The sequence below is a fragment of the Phymastichus coffea genome, unplaced genomic scaffold (genome assembly GCF_024137745.1).
Source record: "Phymastichus coffea isolate CEN01 unplaced genomic scaffold, Cenicafe_Pcof_1.1 PCOF00044, whole genome shotgun sequence".
In the NCBI taxonomy this organism is placed as follows: Eukaryota; Metazoa; Arthropoda; class Insecta; order Hymenoptera; family Eulophidae; genus Phymastichus; species Phymastichus coffea.
Window position 1 is genome coordinate 1,018,244 of NW_026706855.1, and position 22,004 is coordinate 1,040,247.

At 18.6% G+C, this 22,004-nt stretch overlaps 2 pseudogenes; both read left to right on the forward strand.

Moving 5' to 3' along the window:
• The first annotated feature begins 9,794 nt into the window (after positions 1-9,794).
• On the forward strand, positions 9,795-14,966 carry LOC131664679 (cytochrome c oxidase subunit 1-like; annotated as a pseudogene).
• A 1,494-nt stretch (positions 14,967-16,460) lies between these two features.
• On the forward strand, positions 16,461-21,461 carry LOC131664680 (ER membrane protein complex subunit 1-like; annotated as a pseudogene).
• Positions 21,462-22,004: the final 543 nt, after the last annotated feature.

Genomic DNA, 22,004 nt, shown 5'->3' on the forward strand with positions numbered 1-22,004 from the left:
ACAATTTGGATATATGTAGTCATTTGTAGCATGAGTTTATTTAGTTATTAAATTTGAATAACAAACATTTAGCTGTCAATGTTACATTAGTGAATAACTTATTGGAGAATCTTACTATCTTTATTTCTATAAATTAACTTTTGAAAATACTTAACAATAACAGACACTATAATATTCAAATAATTATTTACAATGAAACATTGACGTGAGAATAAATAACCTAACCTGTTAGTCATAAACATATAGGGTGCTTTTAGCATTGCACTCCTTTTTTTCTTCGCCATGACCCAAAAGACTCAACTCATTTCCAACGCATAGAACTAAATCCTTTAAAATCTATCTATCAAAACGTTGTTGGCGTAATCAACTTTTATGGTGATGTTCTATCGGCCTCTTCTGGCCCCTGGACTACCGGCTACCCTTTTCAACAGTTGGTTTCAAACGACGCGACACCGTGTCCACGCACATGATGCTTATTTCGATAAGACATTTTGCGCCGTGATCGCTTAAAAAATGCCTCCAATAATGGTATCGGCACGTCAAAATTGAACTCGGAATTGCCTCGAGATATCACGAGACGAAAGAGTTAAGGGAATTAATCCGATTAAAGGTCTGACTGGGTATATATAAATTAAATCCGATAAAAGGTCTGATTCTAGGTATATATAAATAAATATTTAATTTAAAATTTAAATTATTAAATAATTTAATAATATATAAGTATTTATATATATATATAAATCATTTATTATATAAATATCATTTTTGTTCAAAAAATAGCCATTTTTGTGCAAAAAATAGCCATTTTTGTTCAAAAAAAAAATTAAAAATTAAAAATAAAAAAAATTCAACATTAAATAATAAAGATTCATTTATATTTATTAATTATTTTTATAAATATAATTATTATTATAGTTTAAATTTCAAAAATTTAAGTGCACAAACACTAATTTATAACATATTTATATTAATTTAAAATTTTAATTTAAGAAAAACATTTTTTTTACAAAAAAAAATTAATTATTAATTAAATTTTAAAAATTTTAATTTAGTTTAATTAATTAATTATTATATATATATATATATATATATATATATATTTTTTTTTTTTTAAATTTAAATTTAATATATAAATTTAAACAATATAAAAATTATTATTTAGAAATTATAATAAATTTAGAATAATATTGTGCCAGCATTAGCGGTTAAACAAAATTATATAAATTAATGTTTTTAATTTTACAAATAAATATTAAATATAATTAATATATTTAAATAATTTTTTTTTAGATAAAATTTAAATAAAATTTTTTAATATAATTTATAAAATTAATAATTAATAAATTATTGTAATAAACTAAGATTAAATACCTTATTATTGATAATAAAATTTAATAATATTAATTATTTATATTAAAAATTATGGCGGTATTTTAATCTAATTAGAGGGACTTATTTAATAATTGATATTCCACGAAAAGAATTACTTATATTAAATTTTTATGTATGTTCGTTAAAAAATATTTAAAAATAATTTTTATTTAATTTTAAATAATTATATTTCAGATCAATATGTAAATTAATATATAAGAATAAAAGAGTCACATTTAAAATAATTATAAAATTAAATTTATAATAATTTATAAATATTAGAATTCAATAGTAAAAATTTTTAATTTAAAATTTTGAATTAAATATGAAATATGTACAAATCGCCCGTCAATTTTTCAAAAAAAAATGAAAAATAAGTCGTAACAAAGTAAATATACTGGAAAGTATATTTAGAGAAATATAGTTTAAATAAAATATTTATATTGCATATAAAAGATATTTAATTAATTATTTTTAATTAAAAAAAATAAATAATTATTATTTGATATATAATTATATTAAAAATAATAAAAAAAATTATTAATTTTAATTATTTAGTATTATTTAAAATTTTAAATTAAATTTATAATTATTGTATTGAAAAAGACATTATATTTATAATAATAAAATTAATTTAATTAATTTTTACCTTTTGTATCAGTTTTAATTTAAATTTAAATTTAAATTTAAATTCTTTTGTAATTTTAATTTATAATTATTTTCTAAGCTCGAAATAAATTGATTTAAAATAATATAATAATTATTATAATATTAATATTATAAATATTATTTTTGAAGAAAAATTCTTATCAAAATTTATTTTATGTAGTTATTTTATAAATAAATTTAATTTATAATAAATTTAATAAATTAAATAAATTTTTATTTAATTTATATTTTTATTAAATATTATTAGAAATAAATTTAATAATATTAATTATATAAAACTATAAATTTTTTTTAAATAAAAATAAAAATTTTTATTTTTACATAATTTGTTATAATTAATAAATTAAAATTAAAATTTAATTTAATATTAAAAATTTATAAAATAAAATATTTTAATATTTCAAATATTGATATAATGATTTAATTAATAATTTTTAATAATAAATTATAATTTTTATTTAAAGATTTGATTAATGAATTCAGCAAAAATTTTATTCAACTGTTTATTAAAAACATTGTTAATAAGTTAAAAATTATAAATATAATCTGCTCAATGATAAATTAAACAGCTGCAGTATATGGACTGTACTAAGGTAGCATAATCATTTGTCTTTTTAATGAAGTCTGGAATGAATGATATTATGAAATAAAATCTTTATTATTTTAAAAATAAATAAATTTAATTTTAAGTTAAAATTCTTAAATATTATATAAAGACGAGAAGACCCTATAGAATTTTATAATTAATTTAAATTTAAGCTTAAATTAATTTAAATTTAATTTTTATTATTAAATTGGGGAAATTTTAAAATTTTAAAAATTTTTTTAAAATTTTTACTTTAATATAAGAATACATTATCCAATAATAATTATTTATATTTATTGAATTTAAATTAAATTACCTTAGGGATAACAGCGTAATAATTTTAGAGAGATATTGAAAAACTTGATTGCGACCTCGATGTTGAATTAAGATAAAATTTTTATGGAAAAATAATTATTTTTAGTCTGTTCGACTATTAAAATCTTACATGATTTGAGTTTAGATCGGCGTAAGCCAGATCGGATTCTATCTTATATTTATAAAAATAAATTTGTACGAAAGGACTTTTTATTTATATTTTATATTTTAAATTGAATTAATTTATTACTTTGAGAGATTAGTGTATTAAATTTAGAATTTAATTATAATATTAAAATATTAAGTAATAATTTTTTTAAAAATATTATTTACTTTAATTATTATTATATTAGATATAATAATTAAAATTTTAAACATAATTGCTTTTTTAACTTTATTAGAACGTAAAGTCTTAGGATATATTCAAATTCGTAAAGGTCCTAATAAAGTAGGATTTATAGGAATTTTACAACCTTTTAGAGATGCATTAAAATTATTTTCTAAAGATGTGTCATTAATTTTAAAATCTAATTATTTATATTACATAATTTCACCAATATTTAATATATTATTGATAATAATATTATGATATAATATTTAATTTATTTAATTTAAAATTTAATTTATTAATAATTATATGTATTTTAAGATTAGCAGTTTATGGCATAATAATAGCTGGTTGATCCTCTAATTCTATTTATTCTATAATTGGAAGTTTACGAAGAATTGCTCAAACAATTTCTTATGAAGTAAGAATAATTTTAATTATAATAATTATAATTTTTATAATTGAATCATTTAATATAAATTTATTTACAGATTATCAATATTATCAATGATTTTTTTTTATACATTTTCCTATTTTTTGTATTATATTAGTAAGATTTTTAGCAGAATTAAATCGGACACCCGTTGATTTTTCTGAAGGGGAATCAGAATTAGTTTCTAGATTTAATACTGAATATATATGTGGTAGTTTTGCATTAATTTTTATTGCAGAATATGGAATAATTATGTTTATAAGATTAATTATTTTAATTTTTTTTTTAATTTTTATTCTTATTTTATAATTTTTATTTATATAATAATTATATATTTAATTTTATGAATTCGAGGTACTTTACCTCGATATCGATATGATAATTTATTATATTTAACATGAAAGAGATTTTTATCTATTAGATTAAATTATATTATTATAGTTATTTCTTTGAAATTATTTATTTTATAAAATTATTAGAAAATTTTATTTCTATATTATGTTTTCAAAACATAAGCTTTTAGCTTAATAATTATTTATATAAAATATTATCTATAATTTTATTAATTATTGGATATAAAAAAAAATTTGAAAAATATATAACAGATCTAATTTGTCAAATTAAAATATATGGATCTTCTACTGGTCGAGCGCCCATTCACGTTAAAATAATATATAATATAAAAAATCTTAAAAAAAATATTTAATTAATAAAATTAAATTTAAATCCTTTAATATTATAATTTAAATTAATTGGTATAATTAATAAAATTAAAATGGATAACATTAAAGCGATAACACCACCTAATTTATTAGGAATAGATCGTAAAATTGCATAAGCAAATAAAAAATATCATTCAGGTTGAATATGAATTGGTGTAATTATAGAATTAGCTGGATTGAAATTTTCTGGATCAGATATCATATAAGGATATAATAAACATATAATTAAAAAAATAAAAATTATAATAATAAATCCTAATATATCTTTAATTACAAAATAAGAATTAAATGGAATTTTAAAATAATTTCTATTTAATCCTAAAGGATTAGAAGATCTAAATTCATGTAAAAAAAATAAATATAAAATAATTAAAATAATAGTAATTAAAGGTAAAATAAAATGAAAAGTATAAAATCAATTTAAAGTTGCATTATTTACTGAAAATCCACCTCATAATCATTTTATAATTATATCTCCAATATAGGGAATTGCTGAAATTAAATTAGTAATTACTGTAGCACCTCAAAATGATATTTGACCGCATGGTAAAACATATCCTAAAAAAGCAGTTCCTATCAAAATAAAAAAAATAATTTCACCAATATTCCAAGTTTTTTAAAAAAACAAACGAATTATAATAAATACCTCGTCCAATATGTATAAACAAACAAATAAAAAATATTGAAGCACCGTTCATATGAATTAATCGTAATAATCATCCATAATTTACATCTTGAATAATATGAATAACTCTGTTAAATGCAAACTCAATATTTGAACAATAATGTATTGATAAAAATAAACCTGAAATAATTTGAATCAATAAACAAATCCCTAATAATAACCCTAAATTTCACCAAATTGAAATATTTATAGGTGTTGGTAAATAAATTAAAGATATTCTTACTATATTTAATAATTCATTAGATTTCAAAATTGATTTTTTCATAATTAATTTTTCGTAATGTTATTTTTTTATTAATACATATTTTTAATACAAATATTAATATAATTAATAAATAAATTAAATTCATAATAATAATAGAATTTTTATTTTATATATATATATATATATATATATATATATATATATATATATATATAGTTTTAATTTTTAAATTAAAAAAATTATTAAATATAATTTCTAAACTATTATTTCAATAAAAAAATTTATAACATTTATAAAAAATTCTTATAATTAATATTATAAAAATAATTATTTTAAATATATTAAACAATAATAAATTTCATTTAATGTTAATTTTATTATTAATAATAAATCTAATAAAATATAAAAAAATAATTATTATACCACCTACAATAATCAAAAATATTAAATATGAAATTCAATTTATTCTATAAAATAATTCTAAATTTAGAGCTCTTAAAATTCTTAAACATAATAAAATGGTAATAATAATAATAGGATGAATAAATTTATTAGTGAAATTTAAAAAATTATTTATTAAATTTAATAAATTTATTATTATTATTATTAAAATTATAATTCTTAATCAAGTTATTTTCATTCAAAAAATAGTTTAAACAAAATGTTAATTTTGGAGATTAATGATATATATATAATATTTTTTTGATAACTATATATCTTAGATATAAATTTAATTTACAAAATTAACATTTTCTTTAAATTAATAGTTATTTTATTAAATTATTATATCTATTTTATAATATTTTTTATTTCTATATTAATATATAATTATTATTATTACTATATTTTATTAAATTTAATTAGATTAGAATTTATTATACTGAGAATATTAATAATATTAAGTACTTTTATATTTTTAAATTTTAATATAAATATTATTATATACTATTTAGTATTCGTAGTATGTGAAAGAGTATTAGGATTAATATTATTTATTATAATATTACGAGATTTAGGAAATAATAATATAAAATTAATAAATTTCATTATTTGATTAAATTTTATTTTTATATTATATTAATTTAAAAAAATTTTTCTTTTTAATTTTATAATTTTAAATTATATATATTTAATATTATTAATTTAAAATTTTTTAATATTATTTATTAATTTTAATGAATTTTATATAAATTTATATTATTGAATAGGCATAGATATATTATCATATAGATTAATAATATTAACTATTTTTATTATTTCTTGAATATATATAGTTAGATTAAATATTTATAATAAAAATTTATTTAGTATATTATTATTAATTTTAATATTAATATTATTATTAAGATTTAATACATTAAATTATATATATATAATTTATACTTTATTACCTTTATTATTAATTATTTTAATATTATATTATAATTTATTTTCTTTAAATTTTTTTTCTTAAAATAATTATAATTATTTAAATAATATTAAATATATATTATTTTATATTTTTTTATTTTTAGCTTTTTTCGTTAAATTACTAATATTTATCTTTCATATATAATTACCTAAAGCTCATGTTGAAGCACCAATTTCTGGATCGATAATTTTAGCTGGTATTATATTAAAATTAGGAGGATAATGGAATTCTTCGAAGAATAAATATAATATTAAAATTATGTGTAAAATATAATATTTATATTATTTCATTTAATTTAATTGGTATAATTTTATTAGGTATATTGTGTTTACATCAAAATGATTTAAAAGTTTTAGTAGCTTATTCTTCAATTGTAAGAATGATACTTTGTAGAATAATAACTTTATATTTATTTGGTAAAATTTCTTCAATTATTATTATAATTGGTCACGGATTATGTTCTCCAAGAATGTTTATTTTAGTAAATTATATTTATATACGATCTAATTCTCGAAATATATATTTAAATAAAGGCTTGATTAATTTTTTCCCAAATTTAATATTTTGATGATTTATATTTTGTATTGCTAATATAGCAGCACCAATAACATTAAATTTAATTGGTGAAATTTTTATTATAATAAGTTTATTAAATTGAAGATATAAACTTTTAATTTTACTATTAATTAGAATGTTAGTTAATGCAGCATATTGTATTTATTTATATTCTATAGTAAGTCATGGTAATTTTAATAATTCATCAAAATTTATTTATAATAATAACATTAATGAACATTTAGTATTATTTATATTTTTTTTACCTTTAAATTTTTTATTTTTAAAATTAGATTTATTATATTATTTAAATAATTTAAATAAAATATTGATTTGTGGAATCAAATATATATATACAATATATTTTAAATAATTTATATCTATTATTTAAGATTTATAATTTTCATATTTTATTCTATTATTATATTTTACATTAGTTTATTATTATTAATTTTGAAATTAAATATTTTTTTAGAATGGAATTTTATTTTTATTAATTCTATAATATTTAATATTTATATTTATATTGATTGAATAACATTAATATTTATTTTCACTATTTTATTTATCTCTTCAATAATTATATTATTTAGAACTGAATATATATCACATGATATTAAAAATTTACGATTTTATTGATTATTATTGATATTTATTTTTTCTATAATATTAATAATTATCAGACCTAATATTTTTAGAATTTTATTAGGATGAGATGGATTAGGCTTAACTTCTTATTGTTTAATTATTTATTATCAAAGAAATTCAAGTTATAATTCAGGTATATTAACTTTTATAATTAATCGATTAGGAGATGTATTAATTATTTTATCAATTAGTTTAATAATATCCTTAAGTTCTTTAACTTTATTAAATTATAATTTTATCTCATTTAATATTATATTTTATTTAATAATTGCATCATTTACTAAAAGTGCTCAATTTCCATTTTCTTCTTGATTGCCTGCTGCAATAGCAGCACCCACTCCAGTATCGTCCTTAGTTCATTCTTCAACTTTAGTTACAGTTGGTATTTATATAATAATTCGTTTTAATTTCTTAATTAATAATTTTAATAAATTAATATTTATAATAATTATTTTTGGATTAATTACTATATTAATAGCAGGAATTTCTGCAAATTTTGAATTTGATTTAAAAAAAATTATTGCATATTCAACTTTATCTCAATTAGGATTAATAATAATAATTTTAGGAATAAATAAATATATTTGCCTTTTTTCATTTATTTATTCATGCAATATTTAAATCTATAATATTTATATTTTCAGGTATTATTATTCATTATATAAATAATTATCAAGATATTCGGTATATAGGATGATTAAAAAATTTTATACCATTAACAGCATCAATTTTATTAATTTCAAATTTTTCATTATGTGGGTTACCGTTTTATTCAGGATTTTTTTCTAAAGATTTAATTTTAGAAACTATATTTATATCTAAAATTAATATAATTATTTATGTCTTATTATTAATTAGAACTATATTAACAGTAATATATAGGTTTCGTTTATTTTATTTTTTAATATATAATAAATTTATATATAATGTAATTTTTAATATTTATGAAAATAAACAAATAAGGATATCAATAATTTTATTAATATTTATATCTTTAATATTAGGTAGGAGATTAAATTGAGTTTTATTTAATAATATTGAAATTATTTAATTATTAAAATACGAAAAAATATCTATTATTTTAATTTGTTTAACTGGATGAATTATTATAATAATAATATTTAAAAATAATATTTTTTTTACTAAAAATATTTATTTATTCCAATTTTTTTTTAATAAAATATCATTTTTAATCAATTTTAATTTTATAATTAATTTAAAATTATTAAATATAGGTAAAATTTATTCTTTAACATATGATAAAGGATGAATTGAAGAATTTTTTAAAAATAATGTGTATAATTGAATAAAATCAATAAATTGACTTAATTTATTAAATTTTAATAATTTAATAAATTTAATAAATTTCATTATATTAATTAATATATTAATTATTTTTTTAATATAATTTAAATAGTTTGTATATAAAATATAATATTGAAGATATTAAGAAAATTATTTATTTTTAAATAATAGTTATAAAATTAAATTATTTATTTTTATATTGAAATTATACTGTTTTATTTAAACTATATAACTATGAAATTATGATTATTTTCAACAAATCATAAATATATTGGTATATTATATTTTATTTTAGGAATATGATCTGGTATTATTGGTTTATCTTTAAGAATAATTATTCGATTAGAATTAGGTAACCCTGGTTTAATAATTGGTAATGATCAAATTTACAATTCAATTGTAACAACTTATGCTTTTATTATAATTTTTTTTTTGTTATACCGGTAATAATAGGAGGATTTGGAAATTATTTAATTCCTATAATAATAGGTGTACCTGATATAGCTTTCCCACGAATAAATAACATAAGATTTTGATTATTACCTCCTAGATTAACATTATTATTATCTAGAATATTTATTGGTACAGGTACTGGTACAGGTTGAACAGTGTATCCCCCTTTATCAAGAAATTTATCTCATAGAGGTCCATCTGTTGATTTATCTATTTTTTTCTTTACATATTGCTGGAATTTCATCAATTATAGCATAAATTAATTTTATTACAACTATTATAAATATAAAAATTTATAAATTTGAAACTATTTCTTTATTTTCGTGATCTATAATATTAACTGCAATCTTATTATTATTATCATTACCAGTTTTAGCTGGTGCTATTACTATATTATTATTTGATCGTAATTTAAATACTTTATTTTTTGATCCTGTTGGAGGTGGAGATCCAGTATTATATCAACATCTTTTTTGATTTTTTGGACATCCAGAAGTATATATTTTTATTTTACCGGGATTTGGATTAATTTCTCATATAATCAACAATGAAAGAATAAAAAAAGAAGTATTTGGTACAATAGGAAGAATTTATGCAATAATTTCAATTGGTTTATTAGGATTTATTGTTTGAGCACATCATATATTTACTATTGGTATAGATGTTGATACACTAGCTTATTTTACTTCAGCTACAATAATTATTGCTATTCCTACGGGAATTAAAATTTTTAGATGGTTAGCATCTTTAAATGGAATTAAAATTAAATTTAACATTAGAAATTTATGATTATTAGGATTTATTTTTTCATTTACTATTGGAGGATTAACTGGTATTATTTTATTTAATTCTTCTATTGATATTGTATTACATGATACTTATTATGTAGAAGCTCACTTTCATTATGTTCTATCTATAGGAGCAGTTTATGCTATTTTTGGTAGATTTATTTATTGATTTCCAATTTTAATTGGTATGTCAATAAATTTTAAATGATTGAAAATTCATTTTTTTATAATATTCATTGGTGTAAATTTAACTTTTTTCCCTCAACATTTTTTAGGATTAAGAGGAATACCTCGACGATATTCAGATTATCCAGATTCATATATATATTGAAATGTTGTTTCATCAATTGGTTCTATTATTTCGATATTTACCTATTATTATTCTATATATACCAGCTATTATTATACCATAAACTCCTGATCTTAAAATGCATATAATTATTAATAAATTAAATTTTAAATTAAATAAATTAGATATTATTGGAATATTATATCATAATATTATTATTAATAATATATTAAATATTGGTGAAATTCTGTAATATAAATAATTAGATTTTAAAATTAATGACACTTCTTTAGAAAATAATTTTAATGCATCTCTAAAAGGTTGTAAAATTCCTATAAATCCTACTTTATTGGGACCTTTACGAATTTGAATATATCCTAAAACTTTACGTTCTAATAAAGTTAAAAAAGCAATTCTGATTAAAATTTTAATTATTATATCTAATATAATAATAATCAAAGTAAATAATATTTTTAAAAAAATTATTACTTAATATTTAAATATTATAATTAAATTCTAAATTTAATACACTAATCTGTCAAAGTAATAAATTAATTAAATTTAAAATATAAAATATAAATAAAAAGTCCTTTCGTACAAATTTATTTTTATAAATATAAGATAGAATCCGATCTGGCTTACGCCGATCTAAACTCAAATCATGTAAGATTTTAATAGTCGAACAGCCTAAAAATAATTATTTTTCCATAAAAATTTTATCTTAATTCAACATCGAGGTCGCAATCAATTTTTTCAATATGATCTCTCTAAAATTATTACGCTGTTATCCGTAAGGTAATTTAATTTAAATTCAATAAATATAAATAATTATTATTGGATAATGTATTCTTATATTAAAGTAAAAATTTTAAAAAAATTTTTAAAATTTTAAAATTTCCCCAATTTAATAATAAAATTTAAATTTAAATTAATTTAAGCTTAAATTTAAATTAATTATAAAATTCTATAGGGTCTTCTCGTCTTTATATAATATTTAAGAATTTTAACTTAAAATTAAATTTATTTATTTTTAAAATAATAAAGATTTTATTTCATAATATCATTCATTCCAGACTTCATTAAAAAGACAAATGATTATGCTACCTTAGTACAGTCAATATACTGCAGCTATTTAATTTATCATTGAGCAGATTATATTTTAACTTATAAACAATTTTTTAATAAACAGTTGAATAAAATTTTTGCTGAATTCATTAATCTAATCTTTAAATAAAAATATAATTTATTATTAAAAATTACTAATTAAATCATTATATCAATATTTGAAATATTAAAATATTTTATTTTATAAATTTTTAATATTGAATTAAATTTTAATTTTAATTTATTAATTATAACAAATTATGTAAAAATAAAAATTTTTATTTTTATTTAAAAAAAAATTTATAATTTTATATAATTAATATTATTAAATTTATTTCTAATAATATTTAATAAAAATATAAATTAAATAAAAATTTATTTAATTTATTAAATTTATTATAAATTAAATTTATTTATAAAATAACTACATAAAATAAATTTAGATAAGAATTTTTCTTCAAAAATAATATTTATAATATTAATATTATAATAATTATTATATTATTTTAAATCAATTTATTTCGAGATTAGAAAATAATTATAAATTTAAATTACCCTGATACAAAAGGTAAAAATTAATTAAATTAATTTTATTATTATAAATATAATGTCTTTTTCAATACAATAATTATAAATTTATTTAAACTATATTTCTCTAAATACACTTTCCAGTATATTTACTTTGTTACGACTTATTTTTCTTTTTTTTTTTGAAAAATTGACGGGCGATTTGTACATATTTCATACTTAATTCAAAATTTTAAATTAAAAATTTTTACTATTGAATTCTAATATTTATAAATTATTATAAATTTAATTTTATAATTATTTTAAATGTGACTCTTTTATTGTTATATATTAATTTACATATTGATCTGAAATATAATTATTTAAAATTAAATAAAAATTATTTTTAAATATTTTTTTAACGAACATACATAAAAATTTAATATAAGTAATTCTTTTCGTGGAATGTCAATTATTATATAATTCCCTCTAATTAGACTAAAATACCGCCATAATTTTTAATATAAATAATTAATATTATTAAATTTTATTATCAAAAATAAGGTATCTAATCTTAGTTTATTACAATAATTTATTAATTATTACTTTTATAAATTATATTATAAAATTTTATTTAAATTTTATCTAAAAAAAAATTATTTAAATATATTAATTATATTTAATATTTATTTGTATTATTAAAAACATTAATTTATATAATTTTGTTTAACCGCTAATGCTGGCACAATATTATTCTGTATTTATTATAATTTCAAAATAATAATTTTTTATTGTTTAAATTTATATATTAAATTTAAATTTAAAAAATATATATATATATATAAATATAATAATTAATTAATTAAATTAAATTAATATTTTTAAAATTTAATTAATAATTAATTTTTTTTGTAAAAAAAATGTTTTTCTTAAACTAAAATTTTAAATTAATATAAATATGTTATAAATTAGTGTTTATGCACTTCAATTTTTGAAATTTAAAGTATAATAATAATTATATTTATAAAAATAATTAATAAATATAAATTAATCTTTATTATTTAATGTTGAATTTTTTTTATATTTAATTTTTAATTTTATTTTTTGAACAAAAATGGCTATTTTTTGAATAAAAATGATATTTATATAATAAATGATTTATATATATATAAATACTTATATATTATTTAATTATTTAATAATTTAGATTTTAAATTAAATATTTATTTATATATAATATATTTATATATATATAAATTTATTATATATATATAATTTATTATATACTCCGTATACTTATATTCTACGACCTAAAATGTATATAGGTTTGCGGGTAAAAATCCCTGATATGCAATTTAATGCATATCTCTTTCATTATATTTGACCTAAAGTCAAGGTATAATTTAGATTTTATCCTAAAATATATTTAAAAAAAAAAAAAAAAATTATTTTTTTAGTTAAAAGAATTTAATTCTATAAATAAATTAACAATTTATTACTTTTATCAGACATTTAACTATTTTTATAAATTATTATATTTATATTTTATTTTTACCTATATTTATTATTACAAATTTAATTATTTTAATTTCCAATTCTTGAATTTCAATATGAATAATTATAGACTTAAGAATATTAAGAATATTAATAATAATAATATTTGATAAATTAATTAAAGTTGAATTACTAATAAAATATTTTTTATTTCAAACATTAAATTCTTATTTATTTTTATTTAATAGTATTAATATAAATTATTATAATATAATAATATTAAGATTATATATTATAAATATTTCAATATTAATAAAATTAAATTTAAATCCTTTAATATTATAATTTAAATTAATTGGTATAATTAATAAAATTAAAATGGATAACATTAAAGCGATAACACCACCTAATTTATTACGAATAGATCGTTAAATTGCATAAGCAAATAAAAAATATCATTCAGGTTGAATATGAATTGGTGTAATTATAGAATTAGCTGGATTGAAATTTTCTGGATCAGATATCATATAAGGATATAATAAACATATAATTAAAAAAATAAAAATTATAATAATAAATCCTAATATATCTTTGATTACAAAATAAGAATTAAATGGAATTTCAAAATAATTTCTTTTTAATCCTAAAGGATTAGAAGATCCAAATTCATGTAAAAAAAATAAATGTAAAATAATTAAAATAATAGTAATTAAAGGTATAATAATAAGTATAAAATTGATTTAAAGTTGCATTATTTACTGAAAATCCACCTCATAATCATTTTACAATTATATCTCCAATATAGGGAATCGCTGAAATTAAATTAGTAATTACTGTAGCACCTCAAAATGATATTTGACCTCATGGTAAAAAATATCCTAAAAAAGCAGTTCCTATCAAAATAAAAAAAATAATCACACCAATATTCCAAGTTTTTAAAAAAAAAAACGAATTATAATAAATACCTCGTCCAATATGTATAAATAAACGAATAAAAAATATTGAAGCACCGTTCATATGAATGAATCGTAATAATCATCCATAATTTACATCTTGAATAATATGAATAACTCTGTTAAATGCAAACTCAATATTTGAAGAATAGTGTATTGATAAAAATAAACCTGAAATAATTTGAATCAATAAACAAAACCGTAATAATAACCCTAAATTTCACCAAATTAAAATATTTATAGGTGTTGGTAAATAAATTAAAGATATTCTTACTATATTTAATAATTCATTAGATTTCAAAATTGATTTTTTCATAATTAATTTTTCGTAATGTTATTTTTTTATTAATACATATTTTTACCACAAATATTAATATAATTAATAAATAAATTAAATTCATAATAATAATAGAATTTTTATTATATATATATATATATATATATATATATATATATATATATATATATATATATATATATATATATATATATATATATATATATATATATAGTTTTAATTTTTAAATTAAAAATATTATTAAATATAATTTCTAAACTATTATTTCAATAAAAAAATTTATAATATTTATAAAAAATTCTTATAATTAATATTATAAAAATAATTATTTTAAATATATTAAACAATAATAAATTTCATTTAATGTTAATTTTATTATTAATAATAAATCTAATAAAATATAAAAAAATAATTATTATCCACCTACAATAATCAAAAATATTAAATATGAAATTCAATTTATTCTATAAAATAATTCTAAATTTAGAGCTCTTAAAATTCTTAAACATAATAAAATGGTAATAATAATAATAGGATGAATAAATTTATTAGTGAAATTAAAAAAATTAATTATTAAATTTAATAAAGTTATTATTATTATTAAAATTATAATTCTTAATCAAGTTATTTTCATTCAAAAAATAGTTTAAACAAAATGTTAATTTTGGAGATTAATGATATATATATAATATTTTTTTAATAACTATATATCTTAGATATGAATTTAATTTACAAAATGAACATTTTCTTTAAATTAATAGTTATTTTATTAATTTATTATATCTATTTTATAATATTTTTTATTTCTATATTAATATATAATTATTATTATTACTATATTTTATTAAATTTAATTAGATTAGAATTTATTATACTGAGAATATTAATGATATTAAGTACTTTTATATTTTTAAATTTTAATATAAATATTATTATATACTATTTAGTATTCGTAGTATGTGAAAGAGTATTAGGATTAATATTATTTATTATAATATTACGAGATTTAGGAAATAATAATATAAAATTAATAAATTTCATTATATAATTAAATTTTATTTTTATATTATATTAATTTAAAAAAATTTTTTTTTTTTAATTTTATAATTTTAAATTATATATATTTAATATTATTAATTTAAAATTTTTTAATATTATTTATTAATTTTAATGAATTTTATATAAATTTATATTATTGAATAGCCATAGATATATTACCCAGATAACACAGCGTGCCGGCACGGTTCGGCACGCGCGTGCTCGTTACGGCGTGCCGTCATAATGCAGGCATAGTGCGAGCACGAAAAGCTACGCACGCCGTGCCGTCAGAATGTAGGCATAATGCTGTCACGAAGCGCTGCACGCCGTGCCTTCAGAATGCTGTCATTTTGCCGCCCCGCAAAATATAATTTCAAATGAAAGCATATTGCACGCATTATGAAAGCACGGCGTGCATTGAATTAAAATAAAATAAATTTATATTATTTTGTATTTGAGATGCAATAAACATCTTTTAGTAGTAATTTTGGATATTTTTTATTTATTTATACAATAAATTAATTATACATATTAAGATATCTCAAAATTTGTATACGCATATATACATGCGCATGATCCAGATCGTCTTTTGTTAATATCGGTTATTCGATTTGCGAAGTCCTCCTATTTGTATTGTGTGGGCTGCAGCGAAATTCTGATTTTAGTTCTCTTCCATATATTTTCAAGGTGAGTTCATTTTTATTTAATATTGTAGGAAATACTAGTGTTTAATATCGGATAAGAATATATAGCTATATACCCCTTATATAGCTATATTGATTATCTATGTAGTGCATTTAATTAAAATGTTTTGAATTAGTTTTATTAAAACCTATTCATAATTTGATGAATAATTAATACTAATTTCAATAAAAAATATTTCATCATTCATTTTTATTCCAGGAGACAAAATTATGTAGAAAAAATGAAGTTTGCTAGTTTTGATACGGTTTCAATGGCAAAAGAAGTAGTTGTTACAACTGAAGAAAATGTAATTGCAGCTTTAAGTGTTAAAATAGGTATTTTTATATTCAAATTTAATAATTTAAATAGTATGTTATTAGAATAAATTGAAAATTGACATATGTATCTTAATGTCGGACAACTATTATGGAGGAGAGTACTAGAAAAAGGATATGCTGGTCGCATACAAGCATTCAGTAATGTTACAAGTGGAGAATTGATTTCAATAAATGGTGTCCCAGCTTTAGTCCGTTATTGCAATTTAGCTACTGGACATATAATAAATGAATGGACATTAGCAGAACAAAATCGAGACAGGTATTATTTTTTCTTATAATTCACTCAATTTATAATTTCAAACTAGTTTTTATTAATCTACTCTTCGACTAATGATAATAGATATGACAACTAATGAGTTTAATGCTACATGAATTTAAATATTTTATAATCCAATAAAAAAGTATTAAAAATCACTTTTATACATATTTAAATTTTGTAATGTCTATTTCAGAATTGATTCTCCATTTATATCATATTCTACAGCAGGGCTTTACAATAGTGAAAGGTTTTACTTTGTCAATTTTTTTGCTGTGCACTATTAAATTTACAATTATAAATTGTATGATACACAGAATTTTTCATAAATCTATATTTTTTCAATATCTTGAAATGATAGAATTTGTTTATGTTACATGTTCGATAAAATATGAAATGCATTTTATGTGTATTTTCATAGGCAATTCAATCAAGTAATACTGTTGTAATGTTTGCAGGATTGAAGATGTTTAATGGCACATGAAGGATGGAACCTTACATCACATTCTACTAATTTATAATAATGGTATTGAGGTCACCTCATATCATAGTAAAACTGGAGAAAAATTGAAAAATAAGAAAATTTCTGCACCTTTCATATCTCAAGAAGCCGAGTAAATATTTTATATCAAAATTATCTTAATTATTTTAAAATAGAGTTTTTTATTTATGGAGATAACTTATTACAGATGTATTTGAGCAGCATAAAATTATGTTTGCTTGAAAGGTGACAACAATTTAGCACTATTGTTTTATATCAATATATTTGAACCTAAATCGGAGTCGCAGTCAATAACAATTAACACTATATTTGGCGCCGGTGCTCAAAGACCTTACAAGTTTACACTATACTTCCAGGAAACATATCTGCAATATCTATTAGAGCTGGCAGTAATAACAGAATGCGCGTGGTCTTATTTGAGAAAAGATTATTTCACGAGATATGGATGGATAGACATTTTGTATGTTACTAATTTAGATAGCAAAAGAGTAGTATTAGAGTCATCATATCAAAAGGTGAATATAAGAAACTAATATACGAATCTAGCGATGCAAGAAATATTTACTTATTTGATTCCAATAAATATTACATATTTTAGAATAAATGAAATTTGTTTTTAGATTACAAGAATTACCATAACTGAACTTAGCATAAATGAAGCTCAATCTGAAAAATTAGCATATGTAACAAATAGTTTACTATTTAAGCCTGCGATCGTTGCGGCCGATTGTTCTTGTCAATCACAAGTGTCAAGAAGGAAAACGTGTAGATTTTTACTCTCCTCTGAGGACAATATACTGTCAGTTTAGTCCAACAAAATATCATCTAGACTAGAGAGGAATCTATTTCACAAATATTGTAACCGTTGAAATTGTTGAGTTGCCAATGTCAGATCGTGATCAAGCACGATCAATATAATTTTAATTGTTTTAGTTAACAGTTCAATGAAATTCCGTCAATTTTGAGTTTCAAGTACATCTTATTCTAATTCAATAAATCAATATATTAACTAACTTTCTTTTACGAATGGTTGCTGTCCGGTCATGATGTTAATAGTTCATGTAAGTAGCATATACGTATAGGCGGCATTAACATTTAAGTGTGGAGTTTGATTTTTTATTATGATTTTTTTATGAAAGTATGATTTTAAAAATTTGAAATTTTCATCTTAAATTTTTCGTCAGCATGAGGGTTCTAGTGTTTATTAAGCGTTTGAAAATATTATTTTCAGGCATTTGAGTATCAATATAAAATCAACTATATTGTTGAATTATTATTAGATAACAATATTTTCTTAGCGTGTTAACTCTTTACAAATAGATTTTTTATTAGATTAATTTATTTAATTGTTTTAGTTTTGTCAAACGTTGAACTGACTAAATAAACTGATGTATTGCGTTCGCTAGGCTTTAATTTTTAAGTTATTGCAGTATTCTTTTGAGTTGTTAATATCTAAATTGTTGATTTATCTTCTCTTTTAGAAGCAAACCAGATAAGCGTTTTCATGCAAGGAACTTTGGGCTTTGAACCACAGTAATCAAATCAACGAGCCGATTTAGTTCGTGATAAATTTGGTTTACATAAAGTGATTGTAGCTGTTACATCGTCAGGGAAGGTGAAACTGTTATATCAAACTTGAACGATAGATAAACTGATTTTAATTTTCGTGTGACTTATATTAACAATTTATTATTATAGCTGTACGGAATAGAGTCAACGAAAGGTGAAATAATTTGGCAATCACAAGTCTATAACATCAAAGGCTTATCTCAGGATTTTAACAAGATAGTTTTGTATGTTCAACGTGGAAGTAGGCACTTTCCGCATCCACCTCAGTGCGCATTGCTTGCAATAGGTAACGTAATTTTTAATTTTATCCGCATTTTCAATCGCGACCTTTAAAGTCGACGTAAAATTAAGAGTATTATTAATTTTGTAGACCACTGGAAATGGAATGATATACACTTTCAACCCAATAAACGGACAGCTACTGGATAGACTGACAAAGTTGAATTACCAAATCAAGCAGTCAATTTTGTTACATGCATTAACCGATATTTTTCTACGTGGTATAGTTATTTTGGATGAGCACGACCGAGCGCACGTCTTTCCAGAAAGTGCAAGCGCTGTTGCAACTTCTGCTGGACGTACTACTTACATCTTCACTGCCGACAGAAAGACTGGTGTATTGTCCGGATACTCGCTTACTTATAGCAACTCGCAGAATCTAATCGCTCACAAGTTGTGTAAAACTATTTAAAAGCTTAAAAGCTTCCACAAAGATTGTGATATATTTTTAAAATTCATTGCCTTCGTTCAGGTATGGGAATTAGTTTTCTCGTCAAAGACACAACGGATAACACATGTCGTCTCAAAAAGTTCAATCGAACGTGTTCATTCGCAGGGTCAAGTGTTGAGTGATCGGTCAGTTTTATACAAATATATCAATCCAAATCTGGTTGCTGTCGTGACTCAAGGAATAGGTGATGCTTATAAAAGTTAATTTATTACATCTATAATAAAAAGGACTTTGCGAAAACTAATTATGTTTACTCAAAATCTTGTTTAATTATTTATAGATACTCTCAATTTGTGTCTTTTTCATGTCGTACCTGGATCAATGATTTTCTCCATCGTACACAAGAGAACCAAGGGACCAGTACATATTGTTCATTCCGAAAACTGGGTTATTTATAGTTACTTTAACGATAAAAGTCAAAGAACGGAAATAGCTACGTAAAGAAGCTACGGAAAGAATTGTATGAGAGAAAAACTCAAAGCAATACTACAAGTAAATTGCTTAAAATAAAAATTGTTACATCCATATCAATTCATATTTAACACTAACAATAATAATTTTATGTTGTAGTTTTCTCATTATTAACTAACACAAAGTTACCTATTGTGGAGAGGCAAGCTTTTATATTACATTTGTCAATTGATTCAATGCAAGAAACGATTACAGAGAAAGGAACTAGCAAACACATCCTAGGTGAATAATTTAATTTAATATCGAATTGTTCCACGATTTACTCTTCGATTTTTAATATTTTAACCGGAATGTTATTCATTCAGTTGCATTAACAAATGGCGGAGTGTTGAAATTTCCCTGGATATATGTAGACCCAAGAAGGCCAGTAAATCCTGAAATATAGGAAGAAGGAGCCCGAATTGCCGATACACATGGACGGCATTGTAAATTACAATCAGAGTGTTTCTAGGGTATCTGGAATTCATACTACTCCTATTGGTCTTGAAAGCGCATGTTTAGCACATGTATAAGTAATGGAAAAAATAGTTTTAGTTTATGAGTGGTATCGAAACATTGTTTATTAATAATTTGAATCAAAAAACCATTTTATTTACTTATTTGCTTACATCTTTGTTTCTAATTGTCGTATCGAAATAAGACTTACAATATGAGATTTCTGTTAACATTTTTTACTTGGTTCAATATCTTTCAAAATTAAATTAATTCATTTTAACAACAATAATTTTCATTGTTTGCAGAAATGTTAAAAATTATAAATGATTGTATGTACTAGTCTTCTTTATACAGTATATAACCATTATCACAACCATATTCATTTATCCAGTATATAACCGTTTATCATTTTTAATATTTCTGCAAACAATGCAAGATATTGTTGTTAAAATAAATTAATTTAATTTTAATAAATATCAATCCTTGTGTTAAATTTTATCATAAATCTAATGCCGCAAGGCTTATCTCGATACGATAACTGGAAAAAAAGATATAAACAAATACTAAATAAGTACTGCTTTTTCATTAAAATTATTAATAAACATTGTTCTGATACCTCTCATAAATCAAGACTATTTTTCTTATTATTTACGCGTTCTTCCTCGACGAAAGTAAAAATAACGGGGTGTTCGGAAAAATATATATTTTATTATTTTTTCGGACACCATAATGACTGGACTATACATATGTATTATTTATATTGATATTATTTATTATATTATCCCTAAAAATAAAGATATAAATTATTTTAATATTTTAATAATTTAAATGTTCATAAAAAATAAAAAATAATAAATAAAAT